Below are 23,613 nucleotides of genomic sequence, written 5' to 3'. Positions count from 1 at the left end.
AATAGCAAATGAAGCAACCGACAAACAACTAATCTCAAAAATATACAAGCAACTCCTACAGCTCAACTCCAGAAAAATAAATGACCCAATCAAAAAATGGGCCAAAGAACTAAATAGACATTTCTTCAAAGAAGACATACAGATGGCTAACAAACACATGAAAAGATGCTCAACATCACTCATTATCAGAGAAATGCAAATCAAAACCACTATGAGGTACCATTTCACACCAGTCAGAATGGCTGCGATCCAAAAGTCTACAAATAATAAATGCTGAGAGGGTGTGGAGAAAAGGGAACCCTCTTACACTGTTGGTGGGAATGCAAACTAGTACAGCCACTATGGAGAACAGTGTGGAGATTCCTTAAAAAACTGGAAATAGAACTGCCTTATGATCCAGCAATCCCACTGCTGGGCATACACACTGAGGAAACCAGAAGGGAAAGAGACACGTGTACCCCAATGTTCATCGCAGCACTCTTTATAATAGCCAGGACATGGAAGCAACCTAGATGTCCATCAGCAGATGAATGGATAAGAAAGCTTTGGTACATATACACAATGGAGTATTACTCAGCCATTAAAAAGAATACATTTGAATCAGTTCTAATGAGGTGGATGAAACTGGAGCCTATTATACAGAGTGAAGTAAGCCAGAAGGAAAAACACCAATACAGTATACTAACGCATATATATGGAATTTAGAAAGATGGTAACGATAACCCTGTATACGAGACAGCAAAAGAGACACTGATGTATAGAACAGGCTTATGGACTCTGTGGGAGAGGGAGAGGGTGGGAAGATTTGGGAGAATGGCATTGAAACATGTGAAATGTCATGTATGAAACAAGATGCCAGTCCAGGTTCAATGCACGATGCTGGATGCTTGGGGCTGGTGCACTGGGATGACCCAGAGGGATGGTATGGGGAGGGAGGAGGGAGGAGGGTCCAGGATGGGGAACACATGAGAAATAAAGGAATAAAAAATTAAAAAGAAAAAAAAAATAAAAAACACACTTGTTGGAATGGCTATTATCAAAAGGCAAGAAATAACAAGTGCTGGTGAAGATGTGGGGAAGAGGAAACTATTGGAAATGTAAATTGATGCATCCACTATAAAACTGTATGAAATTTCCTTAAGAAAATTAAAAATAGAACCATTCTGTGCTGTGCTTAGTCAAGTCCAACTCTTTGCGACCCCATGGACTGTAGCCTCCCAGGCTCCTCTGTCCATGGGGATTCTCCAGGCAAGAATACTGAAGTGGGTTGCCATGGCCTCCTCCAGGGGATCTTCCTGACTCAGGAATCGAACTAGGGTCTTCTGCATTGCAGGTAGATTCTTAACCAGATGAGCTACCAGGGAAGCCCAGAACTATTCTATAATTCAGAAATTTCACATCTGGGTATTTATCTAAAGGAAATGAAAACACTAACTTGAAAAGATATGTGTACCCCTGTGTTCACTGCAGCACTATTTATAATAGTTAAGATATGCATAAAATTTGTGTCCAAACAGATGAATGAATAAAGACGTTCTGGTGTAAACAAACAAACAAACCCCCACACTTCCATCTTTTCAGTTTCAATTCCTCCGTGATGTTTCCCCCCAAAACCCTACACTAGAGCAATCTCTTACCTCACTGAATTCCAATAAGAATATTCTGGATCAGTGGTTTGGAAAAAGAGAGCTGTGTGCTAGAAGCTGCCATTATCCTTGTGAACTTGAGAAGTCATTTACACTTATCTGTACATTATCTTTTGTCATTTGTAAAGTGAGAAGACTGGGTTCATTCTAAAATAACTCAGGTTTCTTTGTCTGTACAGACTGACTCAGAAGAATAAGGGGGGGAGGGAGATCTTAGTCCAGAATCATCATTATTATTATTTTTTGGAAGGGGGCTTCTAGTCTGTTCACTGATCTCCAAAAATTGTACTTTAAAATATTTCTCTAAAAATATACTTGACATTTTCTTTTCACTTTTTTATTATAAAACTAGCAAACAAAAATTCCTAAGAACCATGATAAAATTAAATAGTAATTAAAATATAAAGAATAAGGAAATAAGCAATTTAACTTAGAACCAGGGAATTTTAAGGGATAGCAGCATATAATCAGCTCCCATTCACCAGTCTATTTTGGTCATTTTTGAGTTGAAATAGAGTAACTTTCCACTTTGCAGTCAAACAGAATTGTTGATTAGAAAGATCCTGGGGTTGTGTCATGAAGGAATTGATTGAGGTGAGATTATGTGTCAATTCTGCCTGTTAGGAGTCTGACTCTTTTTGCCTCTTTAGAAATTGATTAACTGTCACTGGATCAAAACTTAAAAGAACCATCAATCAAACACCTCATTCTGCATATACAAAAGAAAAGAAAGTATCCCTTGTAAGGAAGAGAAAGAAAATCACTATGCAAGTTTGGATAAAGTATTTGCCACGATAAATTTTCATTGAAGTGAAATTGTGTACAGATGAGCTAGGGACCTCATTGTCCTGGATCTCATAGCCCAGGCTGGCGAAGAGTTGCTGAAATGTCCCCACTCACATCACTTGTTGACTTACAGGTAATATTAGTTGAAGATTCCGTATGGCTGCCCAAAGAACATATTCAGCCTGAGGCTGCAATTAAAGAGTGCAGCACAGGTGAATTCTAGCAAACATTTAGAGAAGAACAAATGCCTATCCTTCTGAAACTCTTCAAAAAAATTGCAGAGGAAGGAACACTTCCAAACTCACTTTATGAGGCCACCAACACCCTGATACCAAAACCAAATAAAGGTATCACAGAAAAAGAAAATTATAGGCCAATATCACTTATGAAAATAGATGCAAAAATCCTCAACAAAATTCCAGCAAACAGAATTCAACATCACACTAAAAAGATCACACACTATGATCAAGTCAAATTTATTCCAGGGATGCAAGGATTCTTCAATACATACAAATCAATCAATGTGATACACCATATTAGCAAATTGAAAGATAAAACCATCTGATAATCTCAATAGATGCAAAGAAAGCTTTTGATAAAATTCAGCACCCATTTATGATAAAAAACTCTTAAAAAAATGGGCACAGAAGGAACCTACCTTAACATAATAAAGGCCATAGATAACAAACCCACAGCAAACAATATTCTCAAAGGTGAGAAACTGAAAGCATTCCCTCTAAGATCAGGAACAAGTCAAGGTGCCCACTCTTGCCACTATTATTCAACATAGTTTTGGAAGTCCTAGTTACGGAAATCAGAGAACAAAAAGAAAGAAAAGAAATCCAGATTGGAAAGGAAGAAGTAAAACTCTATTTGCAGGTAACATGATACTGTACACAGAAAACCCTAAGGACACCATCAGAAAACTACAAGAACTAATCAGGGAATTTAGTAAAGTCACAGGATACAAAATCAGTACACAGAAATCACTTGCATTCCTATATACTAACAATGAAAAATTAGAAAGAGAAATTAAGGAATCAGTCCCATTTACCATTGCAACAAAAAGAATAAAATGCCTATGAATAAATCTACCTAAGGAGACAAAAGAGCTGTATACAGAAACTACAAGACACTGATGAAAGAAATCAAAGATGACATAAACAAATGGAGAGATGTCCATGCTCCTGGGTTGGAAGAATTAACATTGTGAAAATGACTATACTATCAAATGCAATCTACAGTTTCAATGCAATCCTTATCAAGTTACCGATGGCATTTTTCACAGAACTAGAACAAAAAATTTCACAATTTTGGAAACACAAAAGACCTTGAATAGCCAACGCAATCTTGATAAAGAAGAATGGAGCTGGAGGAATCAACTTACCTGATTTTTGGACTATACTACAAAGCTACAGTCATCAAGACAGTATGATACTGGCCAAAAGCAGAAATATAGACCAGTGGAACAAAATAGAAAGCCCAGAGATAAACCCATGATTCTATGGGCAAGTTATCTTTGAAAAAGGAGGCAAGAATATACAATGGAAAAAAGACAGTCTTTTCAATAAATGGCCCTGGGAGAACTGGAAAACTACGTGTAAAAGAATGAAATTAGAACACTTCCTAATACCATACACAAAGATAAACTCAAAATGGCTTAAAGACCTAAATGTAAGATCGGAAACATAAAACTCTCAGAAGAAAATGTAGGCAGAACACAGTATGACATAAATCATAACAAGATCCTCTATGACCCACCTCCTAGAATAATGGAAATAAAAATAAACAAGTGGGACCTACTTAAACTTAAAAGCTTTAGCACAGCAAAGGAAACTATAAACAAGGTGAAAAGACAGCCCTCAGAATGGGACAAAATAATAGCAAATAAAACCACTGCTGCTGCTGCTGCTGCTGTCACTTCACTCATGTCCGACTCTGTGCGACCCTGGACATGGCAGCCCACCAGGCTCCCCCGTCACTGGGATTCTCCAGGCAAGAACACTGGAGTGGGTTGCCATTTCCTTCTCCAATGCATGAAAGTGAAAGTGAAGTCGCTCAGTTGTGTCCGACCCTCAGCGACCCCATGGACTGCAGCCGACCAGGCTCCTCCGTCCATGGGATTTTCCAGGCAACAGTACTGGAGTGGGGTGCCATTGCCTTCTCCGATAAAACCACTGGCAAAGGATTAATTTCCAAAATATATAAGCAACTCATACAACTCAATACCAGAAAAACAAACAACTCAATCAAAAAGTGGGAAAAAAATCTTTGGGGAAAGATTGAGGGCAGGAGGAGAAGGGGTGAGAGGATGAGATGGTTGGATGGCATCACCGACCCGATGGACATGGGTCATGTGGACTCTGGGAGTTGGTTATGGACAGGGAGGCCTGGCGTGCTGTGGTTCATGGGGTCGCAAAGTTTCAGACACGACTGAGCAACTGAACTGAACAATCCAGCAGTACCACTTCTAGGCATATACCCTGCAGAAACCAAAACTGAAAAAGACACATGTATCCCAATGTTGCAACACTGTTTACAATAGCTAGGACATAGAAGCATCCTAGATGTCCACTGAGGATGAATGTATAAAGAAGCTGTGGTACATTTATATAATGGAATACTACTCAGCCATAAGAAGGAATGCATTTGAGTCAGTTCTAATGAAGTGGATGAACCCAGAGCCTATTATACAGAGTAAAATTAATCAGAAAGAGAAATATTGTATATTAATGCATATATATGGAATCTAGAAAGATAGTACTGATGAAGCTATTTTCAGGGCAGCAATGGAGATGCAGACTTAGAGAACAGGCTTATGGATAAGGGCAGGAGGAGGAAGGAGAGGGTGAGATGGAGAAAGTACCATGCAAGCATATATACTACCATGTGTAAGTGAAGTAGCTCAGTCGTGTCTGACTCTTTGCGACCCCGTGGACTGTAGCCTACCAGGCTCTTCCCTCCATGGGATTCTCCAGGCAAGAGTACTGGAGTGGGTTGCCATTTACAGATAGCAAATGGTAATCTGCTGTATGACTTAGAGAACACAAACTGGGGCTTTGTAACAACCTAGAAAGGGTGGGAAAGGTGGGAGGTGGGAGGTAGGTTCAAGAGGGAGGGGACATATGTACATCTATAGCGAATTCATGTTGATGTATGGCAGAAATCAAACCAATATTGTAAAGCAATTATCCTTCAATTACAAATAATTAAAAAAAGATGTGCAGCACCCTGATCAAACATAGAATTTTTAAAAAATAAATTTAAAAAAATTTCAAATACAGTTGAATTACAATATTGTGTTAATTTCAGGTGCACAGCAAAATGATTCAGTACTACATACACACATACCTATTTTTTCAGATCCTTTTCTCTTGTAAGTTATTACAAACTATTGAGTAGAGTTGCCTGTGCTATACAGTAGGTCCTTGTTGATTATTTTACATACAGTAGTGTGTACATGTTAATCCCAAATTCCCAATTTATCCCTCCTGCTCTTTTCCCCCTTTGGTAACTATCAGTTTGTTTTCTATGTCTGAGTCTGTTTCTGTTTTATATATAAGATCATTTTCATAATTTTTTAGATTCCACATATAAGTGATACCATGTGATATATGTCTTTTTCTGATGTACTTCACTTAGTATGATAATCTCAGGTCCAAGAGATAGGATAGAATTTTGTCTGGTCAAAGTTAGTTTGAGCTCTGGGTACAGCCTTTGGTGTCCCACACAGTGTGAGGGTCCAGAATCATGTTTTTGCAGATAGCAGAATTAGGGTGAATGAATGGCAGTTCCAAGGGGAAAGATTTTTATCAAACACAACATGAAGTTGCTTGAAAATGTGCTGCTGCTTCTTCAGAGGGATGGGTTCCCCAGCATTAGAAATTTTCAGACACAATGACCAATGTGAGGGGTGCTCTACACATGATTCACAGGTCAGTTGGACCTAATGAACCCTATGGTCTCTTACAAATCCTATGGTCTCTTGCAAGTCTTTGCTTGCAGTGTTATTAATGAATTGACTTCTGGAGTCAAACAGGAAGGTTCAAAATTAATAAAATCTCTATGAGATAAGAAACGGATCTGCCATGTATGCACCTTTCTCAAGCTAAACAGGATAGGGAAGGAAAACAGACACACTTTGGCATCAGGTAGAGGCAGGCAACCTATCTCACCTCTTTAACTCAGTTTCCTGGTCTATAAAATGTAAACGGTCTCTTAGATTGTGTGGATTAAGTGCAGCAATGTATGTAAAGTGCTTAGAATTTGTAACATATAAATACTATGGAATTGGCAATTAATGTTATTTTACACTTGTAAATGAAAACAAGTATTTCCCAGGGTAGAGAGGATGCTATCCCACAAATTGTAAAGTGTGTGGTTCAGAAGTGCTAGAAAACAAAAATGTTTGTACTAGCATTCAACAGAGATTTTCCAGTTGCCTCTGGGTTAGACATGCTTCCCTGTATAATGGAGTCGACCATCACTGCCAGTGTTGGCAGACACCTGGGCAGACAGCCTGAGGCTCTCACCAAGCTACATGCCAGCCTGTTAGCTGCAGAAACATGGGGATGAAAAATTGAAGAAGAACAGATATTGGAGGCTGGAAATAATGGAATAAAAGGCTTGAACAGGGTGTCAGAAGCAACCAAGAGCCATTTCTAACAGAAACTAAAGAGTTTCCTGTTCTTTGGTTTCTATTCTTTTTCACCTGGCAAGTGGCAAAGAGGAATGGAGCATTAAACACAATGAACAAAGCCTGTTGTCCAAATGGGCAAGGGTCATTTCTGAAAGGGCTTTTAGCTTACTCATTTGTAAATGAACGCCCTTGCAGAACCAGAATTTCACATGATTATATCTGTGTTTGTAGCTCTAGTGGTATTTGCATTCATAACAAAGAACTGCTCTTAAGGTGCCCTGAAATGAGATTTGGAGAGTAAGCCCAGGGTTTGTTGCTGCTTTGGGAGTAAGGTTTTGTGAGCCCAGTTTTTCAGAGGCTCCTGGCTGCTCTTTGGGCCACTAACAGCAGGCAACCACAGGGCTGCTCTACCGCAGGCTTTGGGAGATGCAGAGGGGCATGGGGTTTGAGTCTTGTTTCATGTTCCATGTGACAAGTCATGTGATGCAGGAAGGGGCAGGTGGATAGTACAGTGCAAGCCCTGACTGTTAGCTTTTCTTCCTGTAAAGCAAGTGCCTGCCTTAAGCTTTGACTGCCAAGGTATCACTTCAAAGAGGCACCCACTTCAAGGATGGCACCCTCTTTAACGTTGGCTATCTCAAATAAACACATTGCTGGCTACAAGACTAGATAAAGAGCCAAGCTGTCCATGCCCACCCCTCCTCTCATACCTCCCAGAATCCTTTGATTTAGAGTTCTTGGTTGATTTTGACAACTGACCATTTGGGAGGATTGCTTTTCCTCTCTTCCTGAGCTTTAAATCCCACTCTTACATTTTAAATTCGCCAATAAAGAGGGAGCCCTCAAAACCTTAGGCCCCTACTCTCAGCCCCAATAAAAGGAGAACCCCAGGCCCATGCTTGTGTACTTTCTACTGGTGACTCAGCTGTGTACCCCAGGAAAGACATGTAATTTCTAGAACCTGTAAGTAATAAACCTTTATTTTTCTTGAAAAGTTTCCTGACGGTTATTGTTGAGAACATCTTGTAACCACAGTAAGAACTACAAGGGCCAGTCCAATGACAACACTGGTAATTTGATAGGCTGAGGCAGGCACAGAACAACAGTGAATTGCAAGCAATGAGACTCAGTTCCAAAGGGATTTCTTCTCCTTTAGCCATGTCTACAAGTGGGGAAAGTTACTGGGAAATTCCCTCCTAGCTTTATAAAGTAAGGTGTGAGAAATATTCACTAAACCCAAACTATATGTTTGTGCTTGCATCATAGTGATACTAAACAAAATACCTAGATGTGGATGTTATTCTCAAGCTCACTGTCCAATGATAAAATAAAAATAGCGGTAACTAATTCAAGAGAAGGTGAACAGATGCTGTAAAAAGAAACAAATTACTTGCTCAAAATCACATTATTATTGGTAAATAAAAGATCCAGAATTCGAAGTACTTTATTCTTTCTTTTTAGGGCAGACTGCATCTTCTAAAAATGGCTCCAGTGGTATATCTGGTTCCTCCCACACTCCATTAAGTGGTGGAGTCTGTTGCTCTGTCTTTGAACACTTGCCTTGACAAACAGAATGCAATGGAAGTGAACTGGTGTGACTTTCAAGGCTAGATCCTAATAGGCCATACAGCTTCTGCCTGTCTCCCTCTCTTTGCAGCCTCTCACCCTTGGAATCTAGCTGCCACGTTGGAAGCCCAGGCCTAAAAGGCCACCTATAGGTATCTTAGCCATCTACCACACTAAGATCATGGGTGGCTAATAGTATAAGCCTTCTGACATGTGAGTGGGAATGCTTTCAGATGATTCCAACCCCTTGCCATTGCCACCAGCCTTCAAAACATGTAGTGGAACAAAGATGAGCCATCCTCTCTGAGTCCTATCCAAATACGGATTTTTGAGTAATATTAATATTGTTGTTTTAAGTCACATCTGAATTATATTAAATTCACCCATTCCAGTCCATTTTAGTTCAGTGATTCCTAAAATGTCGATTTTCACTCTTACCATCTCCTGTTTGACCACTTCCAAATTACCTTGATTCATGGACCTAACAATCCAGGTTCCTATTCGGTATTCTTTACAGCATCGGACTTTACTCTCACCACCAGACACATCCACAACTGGGTGTTGTTTTCACTTTTTCTCAGCCTCTGCATTACTTCTGGAGCTGTTTCTCTGCTCTTCTCTATTAGTATGTTGGGCACCTACTGACCTGGGGAGTTTACCTTTCAGTGTCCTATCTCTTTGCCTTTTCATACTGTTCATGGGGTTCTCAAGGCAAGAATGCTGAAGTGGTTTTCCATCTATTATTGTGGGCAAGAATTCCCTAGAAGAAATGGAGTAGCCCTCATAGTCAACAAAAGAGTATGAAATGTAGTACTTGGGTGCAGATGGTGACTGCAGCCATGAAATTAAAAGACACTTGCTCCTTGGAAGAAAAGTTATGACCAACCTAGACAGCATATTAAAAAGCAGAGCCATTATTTTGCCAACAAAGGTCCATCTAGTGAAAGCTATGGTTTTTTCCAGTAGTCCTGTATGGATGTGAGTTGGACTATAAAGAAATCTGAGTGCTGAAGAATTGATGCTTTTGAACTGTGGTGTTGGAAAAGACTCTTGAGAGTCCCTTGGACTGCAAGGAGATCCAACCAGTCCATCCTGAAGGAAATTAGTCCTGAATATTCATTGGAAGGACTGATGCTGAAGCTGAAACTCCAACCCTATGGCCACATGATTCGAATAACTGACTCATTGGAAAAGACCCTGATGCTGGGAAAGACTGAAGGTGGGAAGAGAAGGACATGACAGAGGACGAGATGATTGGATGGCATTACTGACTCAATGGACATGAGTTTGAGTAAACTCCGGGAGTCGGCAATGGACAGGGAGGCCTGGCGTGCTGCAGTCCATGGGGCTGCAAAGAGTCAGACACAACTGAGCAACTGAACTGAACTGACTAACTGACTTGGGTGCAGTCTCAAAAATGACAGAATGATCTGTGTTTGTTTCCAAGGCAAACCATACAATATCACAGTAATTCAAGTCTATGCCCCAATCACTAATGCCAAAGAAGCTGAAGTTGAACAGTTTTATGAAGACCTACAAGACCTTCTAGAACTAACACCCAAAAAAAGATGTCCTTTTCATTATAGGGAACTGGAATGCAAAAGTAGGAAGTCAAGAAACACCTGAAGTAACAGGCAAATTTGGCCTTGGAGTACAAAATGAAGCAGGGCGAAGGCTAACAGAGTTTTGCCATGGGAATGCACTGGTCAAAGAAAACATCCTCTTCCAACAACACGAAACGACTCTACACATGGACATCATCAGATCGTCAATACCAAAATCAGATTGATTATATTCTTTGCAGCCGAAGATGGAGAAGCTCCATACAGTCAGCAAAAAGAACAGGAGCTGACTGTGGCTCAGATTATGAACTCCTTATTGCCAAATTTAGACTTAAATTGAAGAAAGTAGGGAAAACCAGTAGGCCATTAGGTATGACCTAAATCAAATCCCTTATGATTATACAGTGGAAGTGATAAATAGAGTCAAGGGATTAGATCTGATAGAGTGCCTGAAGAACTACTGTCAGAAGTTTGTAACACTGCACAGTAGGAGGTGATCAAAAACATCTCCAACAAAAAGAAACGCAAGAAGGCAAAATGGTTGTCTGAGGAGGCCTTACATAGCTGGGAAAAAAAGAGAAATGAAAGGCAAAGGAGAAAAGGAAAAATATACTCAATAGAATGCAGAGTTATAAGAATAGCAAAGAGAGATAAGAAAGACTTCTTAAGTGAACAATGCAAAGAAATAGAAGAAAACAATAGCATAGGAAAGACTAGATCTCTTCAAGAGAACTAGATACCAAGGGAACATTTCATGCAAAGATGGGCACAATAAAGGGCAGAAACGGTATGGACTAACAGAAGCAGAAGATATTAAGAAGAGGTGGCAAGAACACAGAAGAACTATAGAAAAAAGATCTTAATGACCCAGATAATCATGATGGTATGATCACTCACCTAGAGCCAGACATCTTGGAGTGTGAAGTCAAGTGGGCCTTAGGAAGCATCACTACGAACAAAGCTAGTAGAGGTGATGGAAATCCAGCTGAGCTACTTCAAACCCTAAAAGATGATGCTGTGAAAGAGCTCCACTCAATATGCCAGCAAATTTGAAAAACTCAGCAGTGGCCACAGGACCGGAAGAGGTCAGTTTGCATCCCAATCCCAAAGAAAGGCAATGCTAAAGAATGCTCAAATTACCCCACAACTGCACTCATCTCACACAGTAGCAAAGTAATGCTCAAAATTCTCCAAGCCAGGCTTCAACAGTTCGTGAGCCAAGAACTTCCAGATGTTCAAGCTGGATTTAGAAAAGGCAGAGGAACCAGAGATCAAATTGCAAGTATCTGTTGGATCACAGAAAAAGCAAGATAATTCCAGAAAAACATCTACTTTTGCTTCATTTACTATGCAAAAGCCTTAACTTGTGGATCACAACAAACTGTGGAAAATTCTTAAAGAGATGGTAATACCAGATCACCTTACCTGCCACCTGAGAAACTGGTTTGCAGGTCAAGAAGCAATAGTTAGAACTGGACATGGAACAGTGCACTGGTTCAAAATTGGGAAAGGAGTACATCAAGGGTGTATATTGTCACTGTTTATTTAACTTGTATGCAGAATACATAATGAGAAATGCCAGGCTGGATGAAGCACAAGCTGGAATCAAGATTGCCAGGATAATTATTAATAACCTCAGATAGGCAGATGACACCACCCTTGTAGCAGAAAGTGAATAGGAACTAAAGAGCTTCTTGATGAAGGTGAAAGAGGAGAGTGAAAAAGCTGGCTTAAAACTCAACATTCAAAAAAATGAAAATCATGGCATCTGGTCCCATCACTTCATGGCAAATAGATGGGGAAACAATGGAAACAGTGAAAGACATTATTTTCTTGAGCTCCAAAATCACTTTCATGTGACTGCAGCCATGAAATTAAAAGATAACTGCTCCTTGGAAGAAACGCTGTGACAAACCTAGATAGCACATTAAAAAGCAGAGACATTACTTTGCTGACAAAGGTCAGTCTAGTCAAAGCTATGGTTTTTCCAGTAGTCACGTATGGATGTGAGAGTTGGACCATAAAGAAGGCTGAGCACCGAAGTGTTGATGCTTTTGGACTGTGGTGTTGGAGAAGACTCTTGAGAGTCCCTGGGACTGCAAGGAGATCAAACCAGTCAATCCTAAAGGGAATCATTGTATTTTTATTGGAAGGTGTATTTGTACATGCTTTTCTGGAATTCTCTTGTTTTTTCTATAATATAATGGATACTGATAATTTGATTTTCACTGGAAGGACAATGAATATTCTTTGGAAGGACTGATGCTGAAGCTGAAGCTCCAATACTTTTGCTCCTATGCGAAGAGCTGACTCATTAGAAATGACCCTGATACTGGAAAAGACTGAAGGCGGGAGCAGAAGGGGATGACAGAGGAAGGGATGGTTGGAGGGCATCACAGACTCAATGGACATGAGTTTGAGCAAGCTCCAGGAAATGGTGAAGGACAGGGCAGCCTGGCATGTTGCAGTCCATGGGGTTGCAAAGATTCAGACATGACTGAGCGACTGAATAACAAAAGTCACAGTGCGGGAGAAATGTATCACACAGCCAGAGTAACTGGATACTTTAGGTCAGAGGACTGGAGCAGGAAGGAGGACTTGGTGTAGACAAGGGACCTTAGGACTGTGCTTCCCTGAAGGGTTGTGCAGGCTAATGTGTGGTAGCATTGTCTCAAAAAGTGTTTTAGGATCAAAGAGTTCTGTGGTAAAATGAGCTTGAGAAACTTTAGATTAAACCAGAGGTTGCAAATGGGTCGCCTATAGGCCAGGCCTAGCCAAGAGTCATATTTACTCCCCCCTCATCCTAGATGTGAAATTTCACATCAAAACTTGGATTTCAGGAAAGTGGTCCAGATAGCAGAATAGAAAGACCCTGAGCTCACCTCCTCCCCCAAGCATATAAAAATAGCAATTATCTGCAGGACAACTATTGATGAAATAGAACCTACTAGGAAAGATTTACAACTAAAGACATAAAGAAGGACTACAACAAGATAGGTAGGAGGGGTATACTCTCGATATAGTCAAATCCCATATGCCCCAGGTGGGTGAACCACAAACTGCAGAAAAATTATTTTGCAGCAGTTTTCCCTCAGGGATGAGAGTTTGAGCCCCATGTCAGGCCTCCAGCCTGGGAGTCCAACACCAGGAAGACAAGCCCCCAAAGTATGAGGCTATGAAGCCAGTGGGGCTTAACTGCAGGAGCCCTACAGGACTGGAGGAAAAAGAGACGTCACTCTTAAAGGGCTCACACAAAATCTCATGTGCACCAGGACCTAGGACATAATGGCTGAAAACTTCCCTAACTTGGGAAAGGAAACAGCCTTCTCAGTCCAGGAAACTCAGAGTCCCACTGAGGATAAACCCAGAGAGAACACACCAAGACACACTGTAATCAAAATTACAATAATTAAAGATAAGGGAAGAATATTAAATGCAGCAAGAGAAAAGCTACAAATAACACACAAGGAAAGTCCCATCAGGCTACCAGCTGATTTTTCAGCAGAAACTCTGCAGGCCAGAAAGGAGTGGCATGATATATTTAAAGAGATGAAAGGGCAATACCTACAACCAAGAATAGTCTACCCAGCAAGGCTCTCATTCAGATTTTACAGAAAAATCAAAAGCTTTATAGACAAGCAAAAGCTAAATGAATTCAGCGCCACCAAACCAGTTTTACAACAAACGTTAAAAGAACTTCTCTACATGAAAAAGAAAAAGTCTCAACTAGAAACAAGGAAACTATGAAATGAAAAATTTCACTGGTAAAAGGCAAGCACACAATAAAAGAAAGAAAATCACCCACACATAAAGCTAGCAGGGAGGTTAAAAGACAAAAGTATTAAAATCATCTATATCCAGAATAAGCAGTTAAGGGATACACAAAACAATTAGATGCAAAATCAGTATTAGAAACAGTAACCATGAGGGGAGGAGAATACAAACGCTGCTACTGCTAAGTCGTTTCAGTCGTGTCCAACTCTGTGCGACCCCAAAGATGGCAGCCCACCAGGCTCCCCCATCCCTGGGATTCTCCAGGCAAGAACACTGGAGTGGGTTGCCATTTCCTTCTCCAATGCATGAAAGTGAAAAGTGAAAGTGAAGTCACTCAGTCGTGTCCGACTCCTACCGATCCCATGGACTGCAGCCTACCAGGCTCCTCCGCCCATGGGATTTTCCAGGCAAGAGTACTGGAGTGGGGTGCCATTGCCTTCTCCAAAAGTGAAGTTGCTCAGTCATGTCCAACTCTTTGCGACCCCATGGACTGTAGTCTACCAGGCTCCTCTGTCCATGGGATTCTCCAGGCAAGAGTACTGGAGTGGGTTGCCATTTCCTTCTCCAGGGGATCTTCCCAACCCAGGGATCGAACCTGGGTCTCCTGCATTGTAGGCAGATGCTTTAACCTCTGAGCCAACAGGGAAGCCCTGGGAATACAAATGCAGGTTTTAAAAATGCATTTGAAATTAAGAGATCAGCAACAATACGGTCGTGTGTGCGTGTGTGTGTGTGTGTGTATACGACTGCTCAAACACCTCATGGTAACTGAAAACAAAAAACCATAATAGACATACACACAAAAGAGGAAAAGGAATCCAAATGTAACACTAAGGATAGGCATCAAAGAAAACAAAAGAGGAAAGATCTGTAAAATAATCCAAAATAATTTTTAAAATGGCAATAAGAACATAAATATCAATAATTATCTTAAAAGTAAACTGACTAATGCTCCAACCAAAAGACAGAATGGCTGAATACACAAACAAGTTATATATACATATAAATAAAAAATATATATGTGTGTATATATATACATATATTGCTCACAAGAGACTCACTTGAGATCTGGAGACAGACTGAAAGTGAGAGCGTGGAAAAAGGTATTCCATGCAAATGGAAATCAAAAGAAAGCCACAGTAGCAACATTTATATCAGACAAATAGACTTTAAAATAAAGACGGCTATAAGAGTCAAAGAAGGACATTACATAATAATCAAGGGATCAATCCAAGATATAACAATTGTAAACATATATGCATCCAACACAGGTGCACTTCCATATATATGGCAAATAGTAACAGATATGGAAGGAGAAATTGACAGTAACACAATAATAGTAGGAGACTTTAACACCCCCTTTACATCAATGGACAAATCATTCATCGAGAAAATCAATAGGGAAACACAGGTCTTAATGATACATTAGATCAAATACACTTAACTGATATTTATAGAGCATTCCATTCAAAAACAGCAGAATACACATTCTTTTCAAGTGCACATGGAACATTCTCCAGGACAGATCATATGCCAAGCCACAAAACAAGCCATAGTAAATTTCAGAAAACTGAAATCATATCAAGGCTCTTTTCCAATCACAACACTATGAGACTAGAAAAAAATGGCAAAAAACACAAATACATGGAAGCTAAACAATGAATTACTAAGCAACCAATGTATCCCTGAAGAAATAAAGGAGAAAATAAAAAATACTAGAGACTAATGAAAACAAAAACCTATGTGACACAGTAAAAGCAGTTCCAAGATGGAAGTTTATAGCAATATAAGCTTACCTCAGGAAATAAGAAAAATAATCTATTATTATACCTAAAGGAGGGCTTCCCTTATAGCTCCAATGGGAAGAATCTGCCTGCAATGCAGGAGACCCCAGGTTCAATTCCTGCATTGGGAAGATCTTCTGGTGAAAGGATAGGCTACCCACTCCAGTATTATTGGGCTTCTCTTGTGGCTCAGCTGGTAAAGAATCCACCTGCAATGCAGGAGACTTGGGTTCAATCCCTAGGTTGGGAATCCCTGGAGAAGGGAAAGGCTACCCGCTCCAATATTCTGGCCTAGAGAATTCCAGGGGCTGAATAGAGATTCCATGGACAAATGAAAACAAAAATGTATGTGACACAGTAAAAGCAGTTCCAAGATGGAAGTCTATAGCAATACAAGCTTACTTCAGGAAATAATAAAAATCTCAAATAATCTACTATTATACCTAAAGGAACTGGAGAAGGAACTGGCAACCCACTCCAGTATGCTTGCCTGGAAAATCCCATGGACAGAGGACCTTGGTGGGTTACTGTCTGATAGTGGGGTTGCAAAAGAGTTTAACATGACTTAGTGACTGAACAACAACCACACCTAAAGGAACTAGAGAAAAGAAGAACAATTAAAATACAAAGTTAGGAAAAGGAGAGAAATCACAAAGATCAGAGCAGAAATAGATGAAATAGAGACTAACAACAGAAAAAAGTCAATGAAACTAAAAGTTAGTTCTTTTTTTTCCCTTGTGCCTTAAAAAAACAACTTTTTATTTCATAATTGGAGTACAGCTGATTAACAATGTTGTGATAGTTGTGGGTGAACATAATAGCTAGTTCTTCAAAAAGAAAAGTAAACTTGACCATCCTTTAGTGAAATTCATCAAGAAAAAAGAGAGGCCAAATCAATAAAATCAGAAATGAAAAAGGAGAAGTTACAACTGATGTCACAGAAATATTCAGTTGGCCAAAAAGTTAGTTCAAGTTTTCTGTAACATCAGATGGAAAAATCTCAATGAACTTTTTCATCAGCCCAATAATAAGCATCATAATAGATTACTTAGGGCAGCTAAGCCAATAAAATGGATAACCCAGAAGAAACAAATTTTCAGAAAAGCACAATCTCTCAAGACTGAACCAGGAAAAAATAGAAAATATGACCAGACCAACTCCAAATACTGAAATTGAATCAGTAATTAAGAAACTCCCAACAAAAAAAATCCAGGACCAGATGGTTTCACAGGTGAATTTTACCAAACATTTAGAGAAGACTTAACACTGAAATTTCTGGAACTATTCCCAAAAATTGCAGAAAAAGGAACACTTCTAAACTCATTCTATGGGGCCACCATCACCCTGACAAAGCTATCACAACCAAAGATATCACAAAAAAAGAAAATTACAGGCTAATGTCACTGATGAATATAGATGCAAAAATCCTCAACAAAAGACTAGCAAACTGACTCTGAAGAATACATTAAAAGTATCATTCACCATTATCAAGTGGGATTTATCCCAAGGATGCAAGAATTTTTCAATATCTACAAATTGATAAATATGATACACATTAACAAACTGAAGAATAAAAACCATATGATCATCTCAATAGATGCAGAAAAAGTTTTTGATGAAGTTCAACATCCATTCATGATAAACTCTCCAGAAGGTAGGCATAGAGGGAACATGCCTCAAGAAAATAAAGACCATATATGGCAAATCCACAGCTAACAACATGTTCTACAGTGAAAAGCTGAAATCATTTCTTCTAAGATCAGGAATAGGGTTTCCCAGGTGGTTCAGATGTAAAGAATCTGCCTGCAACACAGGAGATGTGGGTTTGAACCCTTGGTTGGGAAAATGCCCCAGAGAAGGGAATGGCAACCCACTACAGTATTCTTGCCTGGAAATCCCATGGACTGTGAAGCTTGGTGGTCTACAGTCCATGGGGTCACAACGAGTCAGACACAACTTAGCAACTGAGCACACATGCCCACATGCAAGATCAGGAATTATTCAACATAGTTTTGGAAGGCCTAGTCATAGCAACCAGAGAAGAAAATGAAATAAGAGAAATTCAAACTGCAAAAGAAGTCAATCTGTCACTGTTTGCAGATTACATGATACTATACAGGCTGCTGCTACTTAGTCGCTTCAGTGGAGTCCAACTCTGTGCGACCCTATGGACTGTAGCCTGCCAGGCTCCTCTGTCCAAGGAGTTCTCCGGACAAGAGTATTGGAGTAGGTTGCCATGCCCTCCTCGATACTATACAAAGACAATCCTAAAGACACCACCAGAAAATTATGAGATCTTATCAATGAATTCGATAAAGTTGTAGGTACAAAATTAACATACAAAAATCTGTTGCATTTCTATACATTAATGATGAACTATCAGAAAGAGGAATTAAGGAAACAATCCCATTTACCATTGCATCAGAAAGATTAAAATACCTAGGAATAAAAGTACCTAAAGAGGCAATAGACTTGTACTCAGAAAACTAGAAGATGTTGATGAAGGAAATTGAAGACAACACACAGATGGAAAGATATACCATGTACTTGGATTGGAAAAATTGGTATTGTTAAAATACTCAACACAATCCATAGATTCAATGCAATCTTTATCAAATTACCAATGGCATTTTTTACAGAATTAGAACAAATAAATTTAAAATTTGTATGGAAAAATGAAAGATCCCAAATAGCCAAAGCAATCTTGAGAAAGAACAGAGCTGGAGAAATAACACTCCTTGACTTCAGACTATACTACAAAGCTACAGTAAACAAAACTGTCTGCTACTAGCACAAAAACATGGAACTAGGATAGAGAGCCCAGAAATAAACCCACACATTTATGGTCAATTAATCTGTGAGGAAGACGTCAAGAATGTACAGTGGAGAGAATACAGTGTGTAGTGCTGGGAAAACTGGACAGCCACATGTAAAAGAATGAAATTAGGACATTTTCTAACCCCACACAAAAATAAGGCCCAAATGGACTAAGACCAAAACTTAAGACCAGATACCATAAAACTCCTAGAAGAAAACATAGGCAGAACACTCAATGACATAAATCACAGCAGTAGTTTTTTTTAGATCCATCTTCTAAAGTAACAGAACAAAAAGCAAAAAACCAAATGGGACCTAATCAACTTATAAGCTTTTGCATTACAAAGGAAACCATACACAAAATGAAAAGACAACCTACAGACAAGGAGAAAATATTTGTGAACAATGCAACTGACAAGGACTTAATCTTCACAATATACAAACAGCTTATACATCTTAATATATAAACAAACAATCCAATCAAAAAATGGGCAGATGCCCTAAATAGACATTTATGCAAAGAAGACATCCAGATGATCAACATGCACATGAAAAAAAATGCTCAACACCACTAATTACTAGAGATATGTGAAAAAAAGCAACCAAAAAAAAAAATCTGTAATATTACCTCACATTGGTCAGAAAGGCCATCATCAGAAAGTCTATAAATAATAAATGCTGGAGAGGGTGTGGAGAAACAGGAACCCTCCTACACACTTGGTGGGAATTAAATTGGTGCAGTCATTAAGGAGAAAAGTATGGTGGTTTCTTAAAAAACTACAAAAATAGAGTTACCATATGATCTAGTAATCTCATTCCTGAGTATATATACAGAAAAGACAAAACTCTAATTAGAAAAGATACATGCACCTCAATGTTCATAGTAGCACTATTTACAATAGCCAAGACATGAAAGAAACCTAAATGTTCATCAACAGAGGAATAGAAGAAAAAGATGTGGTATATTTTCTATCTCTCTCTCTCTCACACACACACACACACACACACACACACAATGGAATACTGCTGCTGCTGCTGCTGCTGCTAAGTCGCTTCAGTTGTGTCCAACTCTGTGCGACCCCATAGATGGCAGCCCACCAGGCTCCGCCATCCCTGGGATTTTCCAGGCAAGAGTCCTGGAGTTGGTGGTCATTGCCTTCTCTGAAATGGAATACTAATTACCCATAAAAAAGAATGAAATATTGCCATTTGCAGTAACCCGAAAGGACCTAGAGATTATTATACTAAGTGAAGTAAGTCAGAGAAAAACAAATATCATGTGATATTACTTATATGTGGAATATAAAAAAAAGATACAAATGAACTTACTTACCAAACAGATAATGTACTCAGAGACACAGAAAACTAACTTATGGTTTCTAAAGGGGAAAGAGGGGCAGGGATAAATTAGGAATTTGGGATTAATAGATACATATTGCTACTGCTAAGTCGCCTCAGTTGTGTCCGACTTTGTGCGACCCCATAGACGGCAGCCGACTAGGCTCCCCCATCCCTGGGATTCTCCAGGCAAGAACACTGGAGTGGGTTGCCATTTCCTTCTCCAGTGCATGAAAGTGAAAAGTGAAAGTGAAGTTGCTCAGTCGTGTCCAACTCTTTGTGACCCCACGGACTGCAGCCCACCAGGCTCCTCCATCCATGGGATTTTCCAGGCAGGAGTACTGGAGTAGGGGTGCCATTGCCTTCTCTGCTTCACATGCTAATGATCATTTAAACTCTCTAAGAGGGAAATAGATGGGGAAACAGTGGAAACAGTGTCAGACTTTATTTTTCTGGGCTCCAAAATCACTGCAGATGGTGACTGCAGCCATGAAATTAAAAGACGCTTACTCCTTGGAAGGAAAGTTATGACCAACCTAGATAGCATATTCAAAGCAGAGACATTACTTTGCCAATAAAGGTTCGTCTAGTCAAGGCTATGGTTTTTCCAGTGGTCATGTACGGATGTGAGAGTTGGACTGTAAAGAAGGCTGAGTGCCGAAGAATTGATGGTTTTGAACTGTGGTGTTGGAGAAGACTCTTGAGAGTCCCTTGGACTGCAAGGAGATCCAACCAGTCCATTCTGAAGGAGATCAGCCCTGGGATTTCTTTGGAAGGAATGATGCTAAAGCTGAAACTCCAGTACTTTGGCCACCTCATGCGAAGAGTTGACTCATTGGAAAAGACTCTGATGCTGGGACGGACTGGAGGCAGGAGGAGAAGGCGATGACAGAGGATGAGATGGCTGGATGGCATCACTGACTCGATGGATGTGAGTCTGAGTGAACTCTGGGAGTTGGTGATGGACAGGGAGGCCTGGCGTGCTGCGATTCATGGGGTCGCAAAGAGTCGGACACGACTGAGCGACTGATCTGATCTGATCTGATCTGAAGAGGGTTAATACAAGCAGTGAGCCCTAAACATAATTACCTTGAAACTCTGCATGTGTGTGTGGTGTTAGGGTTTTCCAGAACATAGTTGGGAAAATGCTGATACAGAGACCCAGAGCATGAGCATCTGAAACAGTGCTCATTGGTGGGATTAATTTGGTGTATCCTAAGAAGCTATCAGGGAAAGGAATTTACCACATATTGTCTTTATGTGATTGTTTCCAGTGGAGACTCATCTCCAATTAGCCAGCAGGTTCTCTGATTCTCACATATGCTGTGTGAAATCAGAATTACTCAAGATTTTGTTGCTGCAGTTCCAGAAAGGGAAATGAAACCCAAAATGTGGAGGGAAGAATTAAAATAATTTCTATATGTTTTTGAGGAGACAGATTATTTGATGCATGTATCACCTCAATACTAACTAGTTATTTAAAATGTCATTTGAAACTATGCATAATTATGTATACAGATTGGACAAAGACTGGAAGAAACATGAAAAAATGGAAATAGTTAATTTATTAGTACAGTGGGATGTCTGGGTAGTTCCTGACTTTCCTCCCCCAATCTTTTGGTTTTCCTTATTGTTGTTGCCTTTAACCACAATAAGAGAAAATCTTTGTTAAAGGAATAATTTTCTGGTGACCAACAATTTTTAAATTCTGTGGTTGACTCAGGGTCTGTAAGACATGCAAACATTCTCTAGGTTTGGAATAGCAATTAAAAGCAGGAGTTTTGGAGTTAGATGTGGTCAGAATCCCAATTGTACCACTGAATTGTGGTGTGACCTTGAGTACCTCACTGAATCTCTCTTTGTCTCAGTTATCCACATTGAAATGGGAATAACACTTGCTGGATAGGATTGCTGTGAGCCCTGCGTGACATGATGAATGTAAAACACTGCGTTCAGAACATAGAGCTCATGCCAGGCTGCACTTCAAACTACAACTAGAGCAACCTTAGGATGGCTGGACACGCAAACTGTTCCTTCCCTCCAATCCTTCCTTGGCTGCAGGGCAAGGCCACCAGTGGGGCTGGTTTAGGAGCAGTTCCTTAATAACAATTTTTCCTGGTGGTAAAGAATTTTATTAGCTATACTTAATATACTGCTTTTAATGGTGAAAATCACCATCTCTCCCATCCTGTCAGGCTATTTAAGGGAAAAATAAAAAACAGTCTTTTTTTTTTTTTGCTTTACCTTGTTCTTTTTTTTTAATGGTTTATTTGGCTGCACTGGGTCTTAGGTGCAGCATGTAGGATCTTTTTTTCTAGTTGTGGCATGCAAACTGTTTAATTGTGACACGTGGGATCTAGTTCCCTAACCAGGGATCAAACCCAGGACCCCTGCATTGGGAGCACAAAGTCTTAGCCACTGGACTACCAGGGAAGTCCTAAATTGTTTGCTTTTATCCCCTGGGATGTTTGTTTTTCCTGGTAAGGCTACTCCTTTATTCTCTCCCCATGTGAATCCCACCCGTGCTGGCTCAGGCAAGCTTCAGGCAGGAGACTCTGGCCACACTAACAGCATGTTCACTGCTGCACACAGAAACGCACTCTGACTTGCCACAGTCTTAACGTTATTTTTAAAGCAAAGTATTGTTATTCTCCCTCCTCCTCATGGGAGGATAATTCGCCTTTGGGACAGGAATCCTGCCTTTTGACTCAAGATGGGAAAGATGACTCTCTGCTCTGATTGCTCAGCTCCTGCGAGAATGGTTAATCCATGATTGCCTTTTCAGGCCGGACACATGGACACACACTAGAGGTGACAACTACCTCCTGGCTCTTCCAGGTCTCCAAAGAGTGGGCCTGGGCAGGACAGTGGGATTTAGAAGGGTCCCAGAGACAGGCACACACGGGGAAAAAGTTATTCCCTTTTCACTTTTCTCTCAAAGCTTCTGATCAACTTAAGGTTAAAAGAGTCTATCATTTTGACAGGAAAAGGCAGATTAAAAATTCACTCATAACTGTACTGATCGTATTGTACTGATATTTTGCTTTTCTCATTTTTCCTTTTGACTACCGTCATTGTTACAATGCTTGACAGAGTCTAGATCCAGTTTGTTATCTTATGAGGATAATGGGAAGGACAATGGCAGAAGCTGCTTTCTTTGAAATTAACTGGCAAAGCAAAGATTTTGAAGAAGGAGCTCTCCTGCCCTAGATCATGGTGGTGCTGTTATGTGGTGAGGGGACTGTGCTCATGCCCCTGAGCTAAGATCCAGCTGTTTACAGCTACTGTGGACTGGGCAGTTTGCCATAAGCACTGGTGCCTTAAAAAAAATTCCAGATGGTCAAAATTACCACACATTCTCCTTGTATACTGATTTATTGGCCTGTGAGGATAAATTTGGATAGAACTGGAGAAATATTTTCTCTGCCAAGGATACTAGGCATTGGATCTAACTTTGTGGCAGCAGCAGCCTCATTCCAAGTGTCAAAGCACAGAAGAGAAACCAGTAAAATGCCACGCCAGAGACTCTATAGGCCGAGGAGAAAGTCTGCCACTGGAGCACTCCTTCCTACAGAACCAACAGAGGAGGTTATGGATGGAGTGACATTCCTTGATGGGCAGCTTTTAGACTGTCTGGCAAGACTTGTTGGACTTTAACAAATGATAATGCTTGCATTGTTCTCAGGAGCTATTACCTAATT

The 23,613-nt window shown here is 40.0% G+C and overlaps 1 protein-coding gene and 1 non-coding gene across 2 annotated transcripts in view; both read right to left on the bottom strand.

The window, feature by feature from the left end:
* The window catches only part of PEX5L (peroxisomal biogenesis factor 5 like), a 220,784-nt gene that overhangs the window by 36,606 nt on the left and 160,565 nt on the right, over positions 1-23,613 (bottom strand). The window lies entirely within an intron of this gene.
* TRNAC-ACA (transfer RNA cysteine (anticodon ACA)) lies at positions 14,548-14,619 on the bottom strand. Its single transcript has one exon. It is a non-coding gene; the product is annotated as a tRNA-Cys (tRNA).

This window comes from Bos mutus, chromosome 1, assembly GCF_027580195.1.
Source record: "Bos mutus isolate GX-2022 chromosome 1, NWIPB_WYAK_1.1, whole genome shotgun sequence".
NCBI classification, from domain to species: Eukaryota; Metazoa; Chordata; class Mammalia; order Artiodactyla; family Bovidae; genus Bos; species Bos mutus.
The sequence above is the reverse complement of the archived record's forward strand: the minus strand, read 5'-3'. Positions and strand labels throughout refer to the sequence as shown.